Source organism: Salmo salar, chromosome ssa14 (assembly GCF_905237065.1).
Source record: "Salmo salar chromosome ssa14, Ssal_v3.1, whole genome shotgun sequence".
Taxonomy (NCBI): Eukaryota; Metazoa; Chordata; class Actinopteri; order Salmoniformes; family Salmonidae; genus Salmo; species Salmo salar.
In genome coordinates, this window is record NC_059455.1 from 61253632 (window position 1) to 61272961 (window position 19330).

At 43.9% G+C, this 19330-nt stretch overlaps 1 long non-coding RNA gene across 1 annotated transcript; it reads left to right on the top strand.

Annotated features, from left to right (window-relative positions):
* The first annotated feature begins 1111 nt into the window (after positions 1-1111).
* LOC123726750 (uncharacterized) lies at positions 1112-6220 on the top strand. The gene is made up of 2 exons (XR_006758874.1): positions 1112-1570; positions 5297-6220. It is a non-coding gene; the product is annotated as an uncharacterized lncRNA (long non-coding RNA).
* The last annotated feature ends 13110 nt before the right edge of the window (positions 6221-19330 follow it).

A 19330-nucleotide genomic window follows, 5' to 3' on the forward strand; every position in this document is an offset into this window, starting at 1 on the left:
TTTTAACAATGGAAGCATTATCATAATCTATAACATACAATGTGACTTAAAGTTTATCATCTTATCAGTGATTGCTTAAATATACACCCAGTGGACCGTTTATTAGGTATACCACCCCGTACACAAAAATGGTTCGCTCACATGGCCGTGACTTGCTATATAAAGCAGGCAGACAGGCATCGAGGCATTCAGTTGCTGTTCGATTGAATGTTAGAAATGACAAAACTTGTGACCTAAGTGACTTTGAGAGTGGTATGATTGTCGGTGCCAGGCACGCCAGTTCCTGTATCTCAGAAACGGCCGCCCTCCAGGGATTTTCACACACGATAGTGTCTAGGGTTTACCGAAAATGGTGCGACAACAAAAACATCCAGTCAGCGACAGTCCTGTGGTCGAAAACAGTTCGTTGATGAGAGGTTGTCACGGTCCTTGTCACGGATGGGCTACTACAGCAGATGACCACACCAGGTTCCACTACTACCAGCTGATAACAAGAAGCAGCATGAGGCTATGGCCCCATCCTGCCTGGTGTCAATGGTGCAGGCTGGTGGAGGTGGTGTAATGGTGTGGGGAATGTGTTCCTGGGACACGTTAGGTCCCTTATTACACCGGACCTCTCTGTACTCTCACTTACTCTCAATGTATTGATAACAAACAAAACAGTGGATTGTAGGCATGCATGATCTAAATATATTGTAGATTATGGGCATACATGATCTAAATATAGAATTATGCTTTCATTTTTGAGAGTGAAATTCCAGGAAGGAGATGGGAAGTCATTTGGGAGAAAGTGATTTGGTAGTCTCTGTAATAAAAATAGACTTGATGCCATGGAATTTGCGAAGCAACATCATTGCCCCTGGAGTGTATTTGTTCTAGCAGCTATCAGTATAGTATCTATACATTTACCCAAATTAAGATTTTCCATTAGCAGAAACAATAGAGTGAAGTGTAATGGAAAGGTAGTTCCAAATGAAATCCCGTGTTCACGAAACATTGGGAAACGGCAACACTCCAAAAAGTGTATTTAAAAAAGGACAAAAAGACGTCACCTCATTTCACCGTCTTATTTTCATCCGGACAGGCTAATGCGTTTCGGCAGTCATGGCTTCATCAGAACATGGAAAGGTAATGGAAGTGTTGTGTTGAACCCTGACTCTGCTGTTTTGTACACTGACATGATATGCCTGCCGAAACTATACATGTGTACATGTACACACACACCACACATGTGTACATGTACACACACACACACACACACACACACAGACACACACACACAGACACACACACACACACAACCTTCCTGGAACCAGAGGAACATGGTGTGCTCACACCTCGGCACATGCAGGGGCGATATATAAGAGCAGTCCAACTCCGAAAAGGACATAGACTCTACAGCACTCGATACACTGAGGACCATCTCTGGAAACATAGACCAGGACAGACCATCAACAGCTCTTCAAGCCTCCTGCAGTATTTTACTCTTAGGACACCTCACCTACTCTCCAATATAATGTATCTTCTGGGACTCTGTACACTGGCACTGCTGGCCTCCACCGTCGCACAGGTACACTACACAACAGAGTCGGGGTCAATTCCATTTCAAATCAGTTAGTTCAGGAGATGACTTAAGATTCCACTTCAAGAATTCAAAAGTGGCATTCATTTTTCGTGTGCATTTTTCAAAATCACTTGGTGAATTATTTGAAGTAGATATGGAACTGACTCCAGTCATTCTATTTACTCAGACAATATCTGGTTTACTGTATAATGCTTCAGATGCGTTGCATCTGATTTTGATGACAGTGAGGGGGTTTTTTTATTTGGGGGAAAGCAACGTGTAGTATGCTATTGTGTACCTTGAAAGTTACCATTTCTGGTGTCACGGTAATGGAGGGCAACCTACTAATCTGGAAAGAAGTCAATTCCATTAAGTGACATTATTTCCAATAAGGATTGTTACATTCTGGAATTAGAATTTCAATTCACTTACTGGATTGAAATGGAATTGACCCCAATCTTCAGTGTTAGTACATGCCTTAAAGCTAGACTCCATTATTGAAACAATAACAAAGCGGTCACCCTGCCTGTGTTTTGGTAAAACGCTGAGGGATGGGCTTGGAGAAATGGAGCCACTCTCAAATTCATACACAGAGCTATGGATGCATGGATTAACCATCCTGATATAAAATGATATAAAAATGATCGTTTTACCTATGGGCTGGATTCAATCCGTGTCGCAGTAGTATGACTGCATGGAAGATCCACGCTAAAATTGAAAGGTCATTTCCGATTGAGGTGACGTATGCAGCGTTTACCGTGAATGCCTCATGAGCTTAGGGCGATATTCAATCTGTATCGCTGAAGTGTTACAGATTGAGTAATAAAGTGTAAAGGTAATTTCAGTTTGAGCCGACATACACTGCATTTGGATAGTATTCAGACCCCTTGACTTTTTCCACATTTTGTTACATTACACATTTATTCTAAAATGTATTAAGTCATTTTTTCCCCTCATCACTCTACACACAATAATTCATAATGACAAAGCAAAAACAGGTTTTTAGAAATGTTTTCAATTTAATTAAAAATAAAGAACTGAAATATCACATTTACATGAGTATTCAGACCCTTTACTCAGTACTTTGTTGAAGCACCTTTGGCAGCGATTACAGCCTTGAGTCTTCTTGGGTCTTCTTGGGTATGACGCTACAAGCTTGGCACACCTGTATTTTAGGAGTTTCTCCCATTCTCTGCAGATCCTCTCATGTTCTGTCAGGTTGGATAGGGAAATTCCCTGCACAGCTATTTTCAGGTCTCTCCAGAGAAGTTCGATCGGGTTCAAGTCCGGGCTCTGGTTGGGACACTCAAGGACATTCAGAGACTTGTCCTGAAGCCACTCCTGCGTTGTCTTGGCTGTGTGCTTAGGGTCATTGTCATATTGGAAGGTGAACCTTCACCCCAGTCTGAGGTCCTGAGCCCTTTGGAGCAGGTTTTCATCAAGGATCTCTCTGTTCTTTGCTCCATTCATCTTTCCCTCGATCCTGACTAGTCTCCCAGTCCCTGCCGCTGAAAAATCTCCACAGCATGATTCTGCCAACACCATGCCTCCAGGCTTCTACCAGACGTGAAGCATGGCATTCAGGCCAAAGAGTTCAATCTTGGTTTCATCAGACCAGAGAATCTTGTTTCTCATGGTCTGAGAGTCTTTAGGTGCCTTTTGGCAAACTCCAAGCGGGCTGTCATGTGCCTTTTACTGAGGAGTGGCTTCCATCTGGCCACTCTACCATAAAGATCTGATTGGTGGAGTGCTGCAGAGATGGTTGTCCTTCTGGAAGGTTCTCCCATCTCCACAGAGGAACTCTGGAGCTCTGTCAGAGTGACCACCGGGTTCTTGGTCACCGTCCGAACAAAGGCCCTTCTTGCCCGATTGCTCAGTTTGGCCGGGAGGCCAGCTCTAGGAAGAGTCTTGGTGGCCACTGTGTTCTTGGGGACCTTCAATGCTGCAGAAATGTTTGGTACCCTTTCCCAGATCTGTGCCTCGACACAATCCTGTCTCTGAGCTCTACTGATAATTCCTTCGACCTCATGGCTTGGTTTTTGCTCTGACATGCACTGTCAACTGTGGGACCTTATATAGACAGGTGTGTGCCTTTTCAAATCATGTCTAATCAATTGAATTTACCACAGGTGGACTCCAATCAGGTTGTAAAAACACCTCAAGGATAATCAATGGAAACAGGATGCACCTGAGCTCAATTTTGAGTCTCATAATAACAAAGGGTCTGAATAGCTATGTAAATCAGGTATTTGCTTTTCATTTTTTATAAATGTGCAAAAAAATCTAAAAACCTGTTTTCGCTTTGTCTTTATGCGGTATTGTGTGTAGAATGATGAGGAAAAGTAATAATTTAAGAATCATTTTAAAATAAGGCTGTAACTTTAACAAAATATGGAAAAAGTCAAGGGATGTGATTACTTTCCAAACACACTGTATGCAGCCTTTACCGTTAATGCAGTCCCTACCACCACGGTAACATTGCTTTTAATTGTCAAATGCGCTAGATCTTCAGCGCTATGGCTTGAATAGAGCCCTATGTTTTGAGGCAATAGACTGTTTGTTCACATTTAAATTGTTTCCAAACATTGGAGTAAAACAAGCTTGTATTTTGGGTTCTGACGGGGTATGACAGTTGAACTGAGGGCTCTATTCAATCCATCTTATGGACATTCAGCACTACAGTGTGATTGAAATGTAAAGGCAATGTTCCCGCATTAGTGGAGACTGCATTCACGGTAAACGCTGCCTATGTCGGCTCCATCGGAAATTACCTTAAAATGTATATTGTGCAATCTGTAACGTCATACGTTATAATCTTCAAGAATCAACGGGTGTATATATAATTAATTTCATAATTCAAAAAATGGATGTAGCAACTAAGGATTCAAGCTTTAAAGGTACGTTACACTTTAAAATTAAAGTTTGTTCGTCTTTTTCCGACCACTAAAGTAGTCTAATGTCAAGATGAAACTACATCCTATCAGGTTTCAGGTATGACCCAGATACAGACAGTGTCAAAGAAACAAAAGTGTATTTCTAATACAGGGGCAGGCAAACGACAGGTCAAAGGCAGGCAGAGGTCAGTAATCCAGAGAGGGTGCAAAAAGTCCAGAATGGCATGCAGTCTCAGGGTCAGGGCAGGCAGGGGTCAATAATCCAGTGAGGTGGGGCAAGGTATAGAATGGCAGGCAGGCTCAGGGTCAGGGCATGCAGAACGGTCAAAACCGGGAAGGACTAGAAAACAGGAGCAAGAACAGACAGGAGCCAGGGAACAAACGCTAGTAGGTTTTACGAAACAAAACAAACTGGTAACAGACAAACAGATAACACAGGTATAAATACACTGGGGATAATGGGGAAGATGGGCGATACCTGGAGGGGGGTGGAGACAATCACAAAGACAGGTGAAACAGATCAGGGTGTGACACGTCCAATGACGTCGGTTGTGTAGATCCAGCTATATGCCTCCATTCCAAATGAATGGAAAAGATGAGCGCCGAATAAAACCAGGAAATCCAGGAAATTAGACAGTGCTAATCTTTTCCATTCATTTGGGATTGAGGCCTATAGTTGGATCCACACAATCAATGTTTATTCTGGACATTAGTCTTCTTTTGAGGTCTGAAAACATCTGACAAACTTTCATTTATGAGTGAAATGTCCCTTTAAGAATTATTTGCAGTCCACATTGACATTGACTCAATTGTCTCTTTTATCATTCTCTGCATTCAGAATTCTTCAACAATAGCTTCATTTACTCCTACAATCGCTGTTTCTGCTCCTACCATCGCTGGTTCTGCTCCTACAACCGCTGGTCCTGTTGCTCCTACAACTGCTGGTCCTGTTGCTCCTACAACCGCTGGTCCTGTTGCTCCTACAACCACTGGTCCTGTTGCTCCTACAACCGCTGGTCCTGTTGCTCCTACAACCGCTGGTCCTGTTGCTCCTACAACCACTGCTCCTGCAATAGCAGCAACTGTCCCACCCTCCAAACCAAGTGGCAGCCCAGCAACCGGAGCGTCTCTGTTGTGTTCTGTGGTGATTCTTCTCCTCTACAGCCTGTGGTACTAAGTGGTGAACCTCCTCTGGCCTGGAGTTTGTATTGTTCAGGACAAATAGACTGAGTGGCTATGAATGAACCCAGAGCCAATGAACTAAGCAAATATGTATCTGGAAGAATGGATTTTCTGGAACACCAGTCATTGATGTTTCATGTTAGAGGTTAATCTTTGTATATGGACACGTTATGAGAGAAGCAAATTCTTCTTAAATTTGAATTTGGGTGGGTGGATTGGAGGGAGGGAGGGAGGGAGGGAGGGAGGGGTTGGGGTTGTACTGTTTTTCTGTTCTCATACCTGAAAATCTATAAAGAAAGTACAACAAAAAACATTTGTTGTAAACAGTCACCAATGGGTAAAAACCTTTGGGCAAAGAGATATTGGTTGTGTTTTGAACACTGACGGTTTTAGGATCTTGCTTCCACTGCCCTTTTAGACTTATTTTTGTCTGTTTGTTTTTTTAAGTTGAAATGCACTGATTAGAGGGAATGAGTTCATGTTGTAGACAATATACTTGATTGTAATCCAATTTCTATTTTAATAAATGCATGTATGGAAGTACACTTCAAACAATATAATAAAATAATATAAAGTGTGACTACTTTCATGTTAAGCATTATGAGCATCAGCAATAGAACAAGGTTGTATTTTCTTGTGTTAATGTGTAAGACTGAGACATAAAGCAATTCAGATGTAGGATCTTAATTTGATCACCATGTTGCAGGAGAACTTTCCTGCACTGCAGGACATTTTAAACATTTTTGTAGTGTATTTGAGGTTAAAAGGGCTTCTGAAATGTATTGCAGGCTAAACAAAACCCTGACAACACAAAACAAACACACCCCTGCCACGCCCTGACCAAAATAACAAATAACCCCTTATACTGGTCAGAACGTGACAGTATCCCCCCCCCCAAAGGTGCAGACCCCGGATGCACCTGAAACAAAACTAGCAAAACAATAACCCACAACAACAAAAAGTCCCAAAACTACAGGGGAGGGAAGGGAGGGTGGCCACCGTCACCGACGGTTCTTCTGCAACACACCCCCCCAATACTCCCCCCTACGGAGGTGGCTCAGGAGCGGGACGCAGACCCCGCTCCACCACTGGCTCACCCCACTTCAGTGTTGCCTCTAGAGCGAGGTCCCTCTCCGTCGACCCCGGACTGGGGACCCTCGCAACGGGCGACTCTGGCTGCGTCGGACTGGAGGGCGACTCTCTCGGTTCCGGACTGTGGGCCGTCTCTCTCGGTTCCGGACTGTGGGCCGTCTCTCTCTGTTCCGGACTGTGGGCCGTCTCTCTCGGTTCCCGGACTGTGGGCCGTCTCTCTCGGTTCCACACTGTGGGCCGTCTCTCTACGGGGCACTGTCGCTGGAAACACTGGACGAGGCACTGTTGCCGGACATTCTGGACGAGGCACTGTTGCCGGACACTCTGGACGAAGCACTGTTGCCGGACACTCTGGACGAGGCACTGTTGCCGGAAGCTCTGGACGGGGACTGCGCACTGAAGACCGCGCACTGAGGACCTGACGCGTGGAGCTGGCTTAGGAAGTGCCAGACTAGGGACACGCACCACAGGGTTAGTGCGAGGAGCAGGACGAGCTGGACTGGGCTGACGCACTGAAGGCCTGGTGCGTGGGGCTGGTACTGGAGGTACCAGACTGGAGACATGCACCCCAAGGCTAGTGCGAGGAGCGGAACAGGACGTACTAGACTGGGCTGACGCACTGGAGGCCTGGTGCGTGGTGCTGGGTTTAGAGGCACAGACTAGAGACACGCACCTCAGGGCTAGTGCGGGGAGCGGGAACAGGATACACTGGGCCGTGGAGGCGCACTGGTGGTCTCGAGCGCAGGACTGGCACCACTCGTACTGACTGGGTGCCCGCTTCCCCCCGGCAAATGCGGGACGCTGGCACCGAGCACACCAGCCTGTGGATGCTTGGCCTCGACGCTGTGCGCATCACCCCATAGCACGGGGCCTGACCAGTACCACGCTGCCTCTGGTAAGCACGGGGAGTTGGCTTAGGGCTCAACCCTGGCCAGCCAAACTACCCGTGTGCCCCCCCCAAAAAATGTTTGGGGGCTGCCTCTCAGGCTTCCATGCCAACCGTGTTCCAGCAAAACACTCCCGGTCCTCTCCAGCCTTCCTCCATGGTCCCTCTCCGCCTAGGATCTCCTCCCAGGTCCACGACTCCCGATAGCTCCTCTCCAGCTCGTTACCCCGCTGCTTGGTCCGTTGGTGGTGGGAAGTTCTGTAATGGGCGTTGTAAGGATTCGACCAAGGCGCAGCGGGTTGAGTGCTCATTTGAACTTTTATTGAACACTTAACAACAAAACAACAAAACTAATGAACACACAGTATTGCAGGCTAAACACAGCTAGCAAGGCAAAACCAACTTCCCACAAAAGACAGGTGAAAAAAGGGCTACCTAAGTATGACTCCCAATCAGCAACAACGATATACAGCTGTTCCTGATTGAGAGCCATACCAGGCCAATAAAGAAATACACAACATAGACAATCCATAGAAATACAAAACATAGAACAATACCCCAAAACCCAGACAACACAAAACAAACACACCCCTGCCACTCCCTGACCAAACTACAATAACAAATAACCCCTTATACTGGTCAGGACGTGACATGAAATTTGTAATTTCGACTTTTACATTTCAGATGTGATTTTCCCTTTTTAACATTTCCTGTTGCTGCAGGATTATTTTCCTGCTGTAGCAAACGGGTTCAAATTAAGATCCTACATCTGTGTATGTGTAGGCTGAGCTAATGTGAAATTGTACACAAAACTCAACCCTTCAGTCTTCGTATTGACAGATAGCCAGCAACGCGTTGTAGATGGTCTCCTTTGAATTTGTTCTGTTGATAAACATTGGCCATTTTTCCAAAAATGAAATTAGTTTTGAAAGACTTTTAGTTATAATGCTTGGTTGAGGTAGATAGTTTCATTGACATGTATTTCTACTGTATTTGTTACAGGAAATAAATGCATGGCTTTTTTTCATTCCTCCAACAGGTGACACTGACACTGATGTGCAGATAAGTGTGTGTACATGTGGGAGTCTAAATGTGCATTACATCTGGTGGGAGGGTACACACAGTGGTGTAGTGGTGGCTGGAGAAGTGGGCATACTCACATTTTGCCAAAAAGATACCAGTAAGGCGGCGCACAATTGGCCCAGCGTCTTCCTTCGCCTCTCCCGAGTCTGTACGGAGCTGCAGCAATGGGACAAGACTGTAACTACCAATTGGATACCATGAAACTGGGGAGAAAAAGGGGTAAAAAAACCCATCCCAAACAGCTTGAAGGAAAGGCGCCCTGTGTGAATATATTTTTTCCTTCATATCGTTTTTTTCAGGTTTTCACTGTCACTACTGGTACACCATCTGTGTTGCATGGTCATTACTAGTTAACACAGCTACAAAGTTAAATTACTCCATCCTTCTATTTCCAAAATGTAAAGGCCTATATTAGACCACAAATCAGTGTTATAATCAATACTTTTTCTTTCTAATGTTTATATACAGTACCAGTCAAAAGTTTGCACACTGACTCATTCAGGGGTTTTTCTCTATTTTACTATTTTCTACATTGTAGAATAATAGTGAAGACATCAAAACTATGAAATAAACACACGTGGTAACCAAAAAGTGTTAAACAAATGAAAATATATTTTATATTTGAGATTCTTCAAAGTAGCCCCCTTTGCCTTGATGACAGCTTTCCACACTCTTGGCATTCTCTCAACCATCTCTCAACCATCTGGCTGCTTTTCCTTCACTCTGCGATTCAACTCATCCCAAACCATCTCAATTGGGTGGAGGCCAGGTCATCTGATGCAGCAGTCCATCACTCTCCTTCTTGGTCAAATAGCCCTTACACAGCCTGGAGGTGTGTTGGGTCATTGTCGTGTTGAAAAACAAATGATAGTACCACTAAGCGCAAACCAGATGGGAAGGCGTATCGCTGCAGAATGTTGTGGTAGCCATGCTGGTTAAGTGTGCCTTCAATTCTAAATAAATCACAGACAGTGTCACCTGCCAAACACCCCTACACCATCACACCTCCTCCTCCATGCTTCACGGTGGGAACCACACACGCGGAGATCATCCGTTCACCTTCTCTGCATCTCACAAAGTTGGAACCAAAAATCTAATTTGGACTCATCAGACTAAAGGACAGATTTCCACCGGTCTTTTACCAAATATGGCTATCTTCTGTATACCTTGTCAAAACACAACTGATTGGCTCAAATGCATTAAGAAGGAAAGAAATTCCACAAATGAACTTTTAACAAGGCACACCTGTTAATTGAAATGTATTCCAGGTGACTACCTCATGAAGCTGGTTGAGAGAATGCCAAGCGTGGGCAAAGCTGTCATCAAGATTAAGGGTGACTAATTTGAAGAATCTCAAATATAAAATATATTTGTTTAACACGTTTTTGGTTACTACAAGATTCCATATGTGTTATTTCATAGTTTTGACGTCTTCACTATTATTCTACAATGTGGAAAATTTTTTCAATAAAGAAAACTTTTGACTGGTGCTGTATATGCTGTACTGTATATGAAGTTCATTTTTTGTTGTTGCCTGTTTTGCATGCTATTTAGGCCTTGTCATACAGTTCTTGCTTTCTAATTCTTTAAGTTTGAATACATTGTAGCAAGGTACATAGCAAGGTAGCAATGGAAGTTATATACAGTAAAGCCCCCATTCCTGCTCATACCACAACTAAAAGAGGTCTTGAGGAATCTCTTAAAAGGCCAAAGTGTCATGAAATCAGTTCCATATTACTGAACAAACGTTACATCTACACTTCACTGCCTGGTGACTGCATTACGATCAACTGTGACTTTGTGGAATTATTAGTCCTCTTCATCCTGGAGAACAATGCATGGTACTTTTTGTGAGTCCACTGAAGGCTCTGATGAACGACCAGGTGCAGTAATTATTTGAGGAAGACATTGAAGAAAACAAAAATACACATACAACAAGAAATTAAAACACTTTTAGATTAATACAAATTTAAACGATAAAGTATGTTAGGAGGAAAACTAAAAAAACGCCTAGTTAACATAGCCTATAATGAAATACAATATCTGTTTGAGTTTGCTCTAGGATGCAATAGGGATGCTAGAATGCTCTCATATGAACTAAAATGGAGTAGGGACGGGTACTGGTACTGCGTTTTCTTTCGCCTTCTGTACTGAGTGGTGTAGCGTGATGACATCATTGGAAAAGTTTGCATCGGAAATGGGAGCGTAACTGGGAACGAAGTTGAGCGGAAGCGTAGTTCTTCGGCTGGAGGCACCAGCGAAGCGCTCACAGCCATGTGGTAAGTATATATTTTTGAAATATACTTTCTCACTGATATGAAAGATAAGGGGCATATCAGCGTATGTTTCAAAAACCGGTTTGACAGCTATGATTATTGACGTTTCTAAACGTTAAAACACAGTGTCGGAATTGTACAGATGTAGAATCTTAATTTAAGCCAGTTTGCTTCAGCAGGAAAGTAATCCTGCAGCAACAGGAAATATGAATTATTATGTGGATTATAATTAATGAAAGATGTTTGTAATTAAGATCCTACATCCGTAGTTCACATGAAGTCAATAGTGGGTGAATGTAAGGGCTGAAAACCCTACGTTTGGACAATAAGGGTTTTCGAGAGCTACGTTTGTGTAGGCTACTTTGTGATTTCTTTATTGTTCTACATAGTTGATACAGCATACATCTCCACTACACTACTTTGACACACATCAGTGGGGATTAAGAAGTAAGTGAGCATATGCAACAACCAGTGAAAAAAGTGGGTATACCTGCATATAGCCCCCACTACACCACTGGGTACACATATACTGTACGTATGATTGTGGGTGTGTGTGCCCGCGCGTGTGTGTGTGCCTTGGTTAAGAGGTTCAGAGTCTCTGATAGTCAGAATGGTGATCCATGTTCCATGATGTGCCTGATTGATAGCTTCAGAGAGATCCTGCTCAGTCACCAGCACATAAGGTTACAAGCACATGCACACACACACGCACGAACACACACACACGCACAAACACAGCCTGTTCAGTCAAATATAGCACTAGTACATTATATTCATAATCTACTATATTGTTTGCCTATTCAAAATGTAAACATGTTGTCATTTAGCAGACAATCGTACACAGAGGTTCTTCTAATAAGTGCTACATCTTAGTGAAGTCTTATGACAAGGCTCCAGTGAAGAGGATTTCTGTCAGGGAGGGGAGAGAGACTAAAGTTTAAATTGAGTAAGGCCAGGATGAGTAAGGACAGGACATTACTTGGCCTCTGAGTACATTGGTGATTACTTGATTAGAACATATCACAGTAGATTACAGGTATTTCACTTTCTCATTTTAAATAATGTATGTCACTCATCTCTAAATTTACAGTATGTGTATTCAATGTTCCATGCACTTTCTCTCTGTTTCTCTCTCTCTCTCTCCCCCCGTTTCTCTCTCTCTCTCTCCATTTCTCTCTCTCTCCATTTCTCGCTCTCACCGTTTCTCGCTCTCTCGCCGTTTCTCTCTCTCTCTCTCTCTCTCTCTCTAATAGACATCACTAGGATGTATGATCAGGATCTTGGACTCATTTCTATAGATCAAGCAAAAGCTTTTGATAGTATCATACCGATCTGTTTAGGGCCATGAACGCTTTTGACCTGGGTAGCAGGTTTAAGATCATGGGTCAAGCTATTGTACTCTGGGCTGAGCTGGCCAGTCCCAGCTAGGAGAGGGATTAGGCAGGGGTGTCCACTCTCGGGACAGCTCTACTTTCTAGCCATATAACGACTGCTATGTAGGCTGAGGGAGAAGCTGCAGGGAATGTCAGTTCCGGGGGCAGCAGGTGGGGAGTTGGTTTCAGTGTTGGATGCTGCTGATTATGTGATAGTGTCAAGAGGGAGGGAGATGTGGAGGAGGTTAGATGTTGTTTGATGTGAACTGAGAAAGGAGTGAGAGGTTGATTATGGGGAGATGGGCCACAACAGGATGTCCCAGTCTTACTGGGGGGCTTCAGTGGGGCAGAGTAGGGAAGAAGTTCCCAGTGGTGGAAAAAATACCCAATTGTCATACTTGAGTAAAAGTAAAGATACCTTAATAGAAAATGAGTCAAGTAAAAGTGAAAGTCACCCAGTAAAATACTACTTGAGTAATAAAAGTATTTGTTTTTACATATACTTAACTATCAAAAGTAAAAGTCGAAATAATTTCAAATTCCTTATATTATGCAAATCAGACTTTCAGACATCATTAATTTTAGCCAGTATTTCTGGCGCTGACAGAGATGGTCGCTTCGTGTTCTTAGGAAACTATGCAGTATTTTGTTTTTTTATGTGTTATTTCTTACACTGTTACCCCAGGTAATCTTAGGTTTTATTACATACAGTCGGGAGGAACTATTGGATATAAGAGCAACGTCAACTCACCAACATTACGACCAGGAATACGACTTTCCCGAAGCGGATCCTCTGTTTGCTCCACCGCCCAGGACAATGGATCGGATCCCAGCCGGCGACCCAAAACAACGATGCCGTAGAAGGGGCAGACGGAGCGGTCTTCTGGTCAGGCTCCGTAGACGGGCGCACCGTTCCCGAGCATACTACTCGCCAATTTCCAGTCTCTTGACAACAAGGTAGACAAAATCCGTGCAATCTGTTCAATCAATCCTTATCCCAGTCTGCTGTTCCCACATGCTTCAATAGGGCCACCATTGTTCCTGTTCCCAAGAAAGCTAAGGTAACTGAGCTAAATGACTACCGCCCCGTAGCACTCACTTCCGTCATCATGAAGTGCTTTGACAGACTAGTCAAGGACCATATTACCTCCACCGTACCTGACACCCTAGACCCACTCCAATTTGCTTACCGCCCCAATAGGTCCACAGACGACGCAATCGCAATCACACTGCACACTGCCCTAACCCATCTGGACAAGAGGAATACCTATGTGAGAATGGTGTTCATCGACTACAGCTCAGCATTTAACACCATAGTACCCTCCAAACTCGAGACCCTGGGTCTCGACCCCGCCCTGTGCAACTGGGTCGTGGACTTCCTGACAGGCAGCCCCCAGGTGGTGAGGGTAGGTAACAACATCTCCACCCCGCTGATCCTCAACACTGGGGCCCCACAAGGGTGCGTTCTCAGCCCTCTCCTGTACTCCCTGTTCACTCACGACTGCGTGGCCATGCACGCCTCCAACTCAATCATCAAGTTTGCAGACGACACTACAGTGGTAGGCTTGATTACCAACAACGACGAGACGGCCTACAGGGAGGAGGTGACGGCCCTTGGAGTGTGGTGTCAGGAAAAAGCCTCACACTCAACATCAACAAAACAAAGGAGATGATCGTGGACTTCAGGAAACAGCAGAGAGAGCACCCCCTATCCACATCAATGGGAAGTTTTAAGTTCCTCGGCGTACACATCACGGACAAACTGAAATGGTCCAACCACACAGACAGCGTGTTAAAGAAGGTGCAGCAGCGCCTCTTCAACCTCAGGAGGCTGAAGAAATTCGGCTTGTCACCAAAAACACTCAAACTTTTACAGATACACAATCGAGAGCATCCTGTCGGGCTGTATCACCGCCTGATACGGTAACTGCTCCGCCCATAACCGTAAGGCTCTCCAGAGGGTAGTGAATTCTGCACAACGCATCACCGGGGGCAAACTACCTGCCCTCCAGGACACCTACACCACCCGATGTCACAGGAAGGCCAAAAAGATCATCAAGGACAACAACCACCCGAGCCACTGCCTGTTCACCCCGCTATCATCCAGAAGGCGAGGTCAGTACAGGTGCATCAAAGCTGGGACCGAGAGACTGAAAAACAGCTTCTATCTCAAGGCCATCAGACTGTTAAACAGCCATTACTAACATTAAGTGGCTGCTGCCAACATACTGACTCAACTCCAGCCACTTTAGTAATGGAAAAATGTATGTAATAAATGTATCACTAGCCACTTTAAACAATGGCACTTTTATATCATATCTTACATTACTCATCTCATATGTATATACTGTACTCTATACCATCCACTGCATCTTGCCTATGCCGTTCTATACCATCACTCATTCATATGTATTTTTATGTACATATTCTTATTCATTCCTTTACACTTGTGTGTATAAGGTAATTGTTGTGAAATTGTTAGGTTAGATTACTCGTTGGATATTACTGCATTGTCGGAACTAGAAGCACAAGAATTTCGCTACACTCGCATTAACATCTGCTAACCATGTGTATGTGACAAATACAATTTGATTTGAGTCCGTCAGATCAGAGGAAATAGTGATGACCAGGCATGTTCTCTTGAATTTGACATTTTTCCTGTCCTGCTAAGCATTCAAAATGTAATGTAAGTACTTTTGGGTGTCAGGGAAAATGTACGGAGTAAAAAGTACATAATTGTCTTTAGGAATGTAGTGAAGTAAAAGTAAAAGTTGTCCAAAAGTACACCTAGGGGTGTTCTTGGGGATCTAAGAATTTCAAGAATGAAACTGGGAGGAGTTGGTGGACAAGGTTGCGGCTTAAGGGGTCTAAATGGCGGTGGTTGTTGCCACTGGTCAAAACAAATCATCAAATCACATTTTATTAGTCACATTCTTCATAAACAGGAGGTGTAGACTAACAGTGAAATGTTTACTTATGGGCCCTTACCAACAACGCAGAGAGAAAAATAATAGAAAAATAATAATACAAGGAATAAATACACAGCGAGTAAGTATAATTTGTCTATATACACAGGGTAACAGTACCGAGTCATTGTGCAGGGGTATGAGGTAATTGAGGTAGATATGTACATATTGGTAGGGATAAAGTGAATAGGCAACAAGATAGATAATAAAAAATAACAGCAGCGTATGTGATGAGTAAAAAGAGTGCAAAAAGCATCAGCTATTTGGTTAACTATTTAACTAGAGGTTAGAGTGTTGGGCCAGGAACCGAAAGGTCGCTGGTTTGAATACCCGAGCCGACAAGGTGAAAAATCTGTCCATGTGTCTTTAAGCAAGGCACTTAACCCTAATTTGCATCAGTGGCGCTGTAATACTATGGCCGACCCTGTAAAACAACACATTTCACTGCCAATAGACAATAAAACATATTAAAGCAACTGCAACATTTTTTTTTGGGGGGGGTCTGGTCAACACTGGACATGCCAGCAGTGTTTCACCAGCCTTTGCACAAGGCGGACAAGGGCTGGTGGACATTGGGTCCAGAGTCACAGCTTTCTGCCTACAAGCTGCACAGAGCCTTTTTTACCAGCAGGGGGTGTGGTGAGACACAGCATTGGCTGTTCTAATGAGGTCAGGGGGCCTTGTATTTGACAGGCACTTGTTTCTTTTGGATGTGGAGCAGGTCGCTATGTCAACCCTTATGCCGTTCTACCGCGCTGTGCTTCGGGCATGGAAAGAGACTCTTAACTGTTTACAGAGATGTTTCACGGCCAGGAGCACGGCTAATGGAGGAGCCACTGTTCTACAACCCACTCATCCAGACCAGAGTGCTGACCTCTGCGAGATTGCAAGCCAGACCTGTGAGAGCGGGGTTCACTAACTTGGGTGACCTGAGAGAGGAGGCTTCCTCCATAAAGTTATCCAGGCTGCTGCAGCAGGTGGTGGAGGGGGTCCATGCTGCACTAGCGGGCTCCTTCAGAGAGCTGCTGGGAAACAGGCAGAGACTGGGCCGTTTAACCACTAATTAAACTGATCTGCTTCCTTTTACCACCTACCTCCTTTTTTCCCCAGCTGCTGCTGCTGCAGGGGAACACCAGGTGGGTGAGAAGATTATTTTATCGTTCAGGACTGAGGGGAATTTGTATAGCCAGCAAAAAGGCTTTGTATACGGTGGCTATCAAGTTGGCTCAGAAGGACAATTTGCATGGGCTGAGAGAGCAACGGAGTGGCAGGGGGGTTTGGGACCGGGCACTTCTCTGAGAGGATGTTGGCGCTCCCTGTATAAGACTCCCATAGAGAAGTGTAAAGCCGATCTACAGGGGAGGATTATTCAGGAGTCTATCGCTACGAACAGATATGTGACGGACCTTGATTCATCAGTGGGAAGGGGGTGTCCAGTCTGTGGGGAGGAGGAGACAGTGCAGCATCTGTTTTCCTTTTGTTCAAGGCTGACAGGGCTGTTTTTGTCCTGGGGTGGTGGTGTACAGGGCTGACTTGGGACCTATACATTGGAGGGCCTAGGTTTAGTGTGGCTAACAGGCTAAGGGACTGCAATGTAAACTACCTGTTGGGGCAGGCAAAAATTGGCAGTGTGGAAGACCAGGAAGAATGAGATGAAGGGAGCGGGGTGTACGGACCCCAGAGCTATGCTACTAGGGCTGGTGAACCATCTGGGATACTTTGTGGAGTTGTGGGGTGTCAGGGGGATCTGTGTGCAGTGGACGAGGAGGGGTGGCTGGGTTTTAACTTTTTAGTACTGCTACAATGTAGTAAAGAGTGTACTAAGGTGATGTTAATTATTGAGCCGATCAAGGTATTTTTTTTTATAAAAAAGTATATCTCTATCCCTCCCTTCCTCCCTCCTTCTCCTGTCCTCCTCTCTCCCACCATCCTTCACCTCCATGGATTGTCTCAGACGGTAAGCCTCAAACTGCAGTGAGGTTATCACCAAATGTGTATTTTGCCTGGCAAGCATTATCCTAAAGGTTTCACACCCTTCCATTTCACAGTGGAGACTTTAAGGAATTACAAACATGCAATTGTCAACCCTAGTGCAGGAAAAAGAGGTGATGGGACAGGTAGGGTGAAGAAACACTGACAAAACTAAGATGATGAGATGTCGACAGCTAAAGAAGAGATGAAAGATTGATAGACAAAGGAGACAAAGGTTCCTCACACTTACTTACATATATGATGGCAAGTACTCAATTTCCATGTCTGAATTTCACCTTCAAAAGAGGAAACAAGAAATACCATTTAATACAACTACACCATTGTTTCATGCATGAATGAAAACCCGTGAGGAATGATGGAATGTGTCAACTCCGATTTTATCACAAAATAAGTCACAAGCTCTCCTAACCACTGAGATTGTGTGAAATGTATTTTGAATGCGTTTCTAGCCTTTATAGAAGGTTGTTTTTCAGAATCATAACATGTTTATTAAGTCTAGAAATGCCTTATTGGGTAGAAGGCACTATAAATGCATTAATGATGCATTATGTACAGGTGGTTCATAGAAAGTGTAACCAATGTCCCATTTCTTTATTTGTTGAGTGCATATGTTTTCTTATTTCTCCTGTTTTCTTTATTATATACTCTATTTTTTTATTAGTTATCCTATTTTGATATTGATTACTGCAAGTTAAGCATTTCACTGTACTTGTGCATGTGACAATAAAATTGAACTTGAACTCAGAAGCCTGCAACATAAAATTCAGAAATTCCTAAAGGATGCCTGCCCAAAAGACAACAACCACTCTAAAGCCACTCACAATCAGTACTTAATATGGTTACTAATACACACAAGCTACAAGGCTTCCTCAAAAGAGCTGTCAGACAATGATAGTAATAGTTCCTACCTGTGACAAAGAGAACCAGTGGTCAGAACAAAAGGTGAGCAAGCAGCTAAGTTTCTGACAACAACTGAACTGCACTGACTAGACCCGCCTCCTTCTCTGTGACTCAAATTCCTCTTGCGAAAATTGTATTTTTGGACCAATGAGAGCTCAGAACCCACATTTACTTCATTGCCATTGGTCCATCAAATAACTACAGAAACTCGTGTAGATAACTAGTAAATATTTAACATTCCTAGCTAAGGAGGCATCTGGACCATCTGGCTAAGACCAAGCGACCCTTGAACATAGTTGACCATAAAAGTGTAACTAATAAGGGTCCGTAATAGATATTGGAGGGCCAGTTTGTTTACATACAGTATACATATAGTATCTTTAAGCAGGGGATATTTTGCTTGGGGTAAAGGAAGATATTATGAACAGTAAACAAGATGGCTGAACTCACCATGCATAATACCAAACCAGCTCACAATCACAGGGTCTATTCAATGAAATCTGTTATCCAGGTGTTTGGGGTAAGTTCATTATTGCACAGGAAAAATCCCCCTTTGAGTAGTTATGCGGGTGAGTTTCTTAATACACATTTAAACCACATTTTTGTGTAGGGCAAGGAAGGTCTCCTCAGCCTTACCACAGAAATTATGGAAAGTATGGCAACTGCTTGGCATCCGAATGCAAGGCGCTACAGAGGGTAGTGTGTAGGGCTGTTGCGGTGGCCGTATTACCACCACACCAGCAGTCATGAGTCATGACCGTAGTAAAATTCTACGTGACCGTTGAGTCAGGGTATTTTCCTCGTATGTACTCTGGACGTGTTAGTAGTACCCAACTCACTAACGATCATCAGGTCCTAACGGCCTGGTACTCAGGGCTCTATTGTCCCTCTAACCACTCTGACATGTGTTAGTAGAACCCAACTCACTAACGATAAGGTGAATGCACCAATTTGTAAGTCGCTCTGGATAAGAGCGTCTGCTAAATGACGTAAATGTAAATGTAAATGAAATTAAATGAGCAGTTTTGACCGAATATAACCAAAATACTTTCCTTTGTGAGAGAAATGCAAGGAGACGGATCATGTAACAAATTCTGAAGTGAATCCAGGTAAACCGAAACC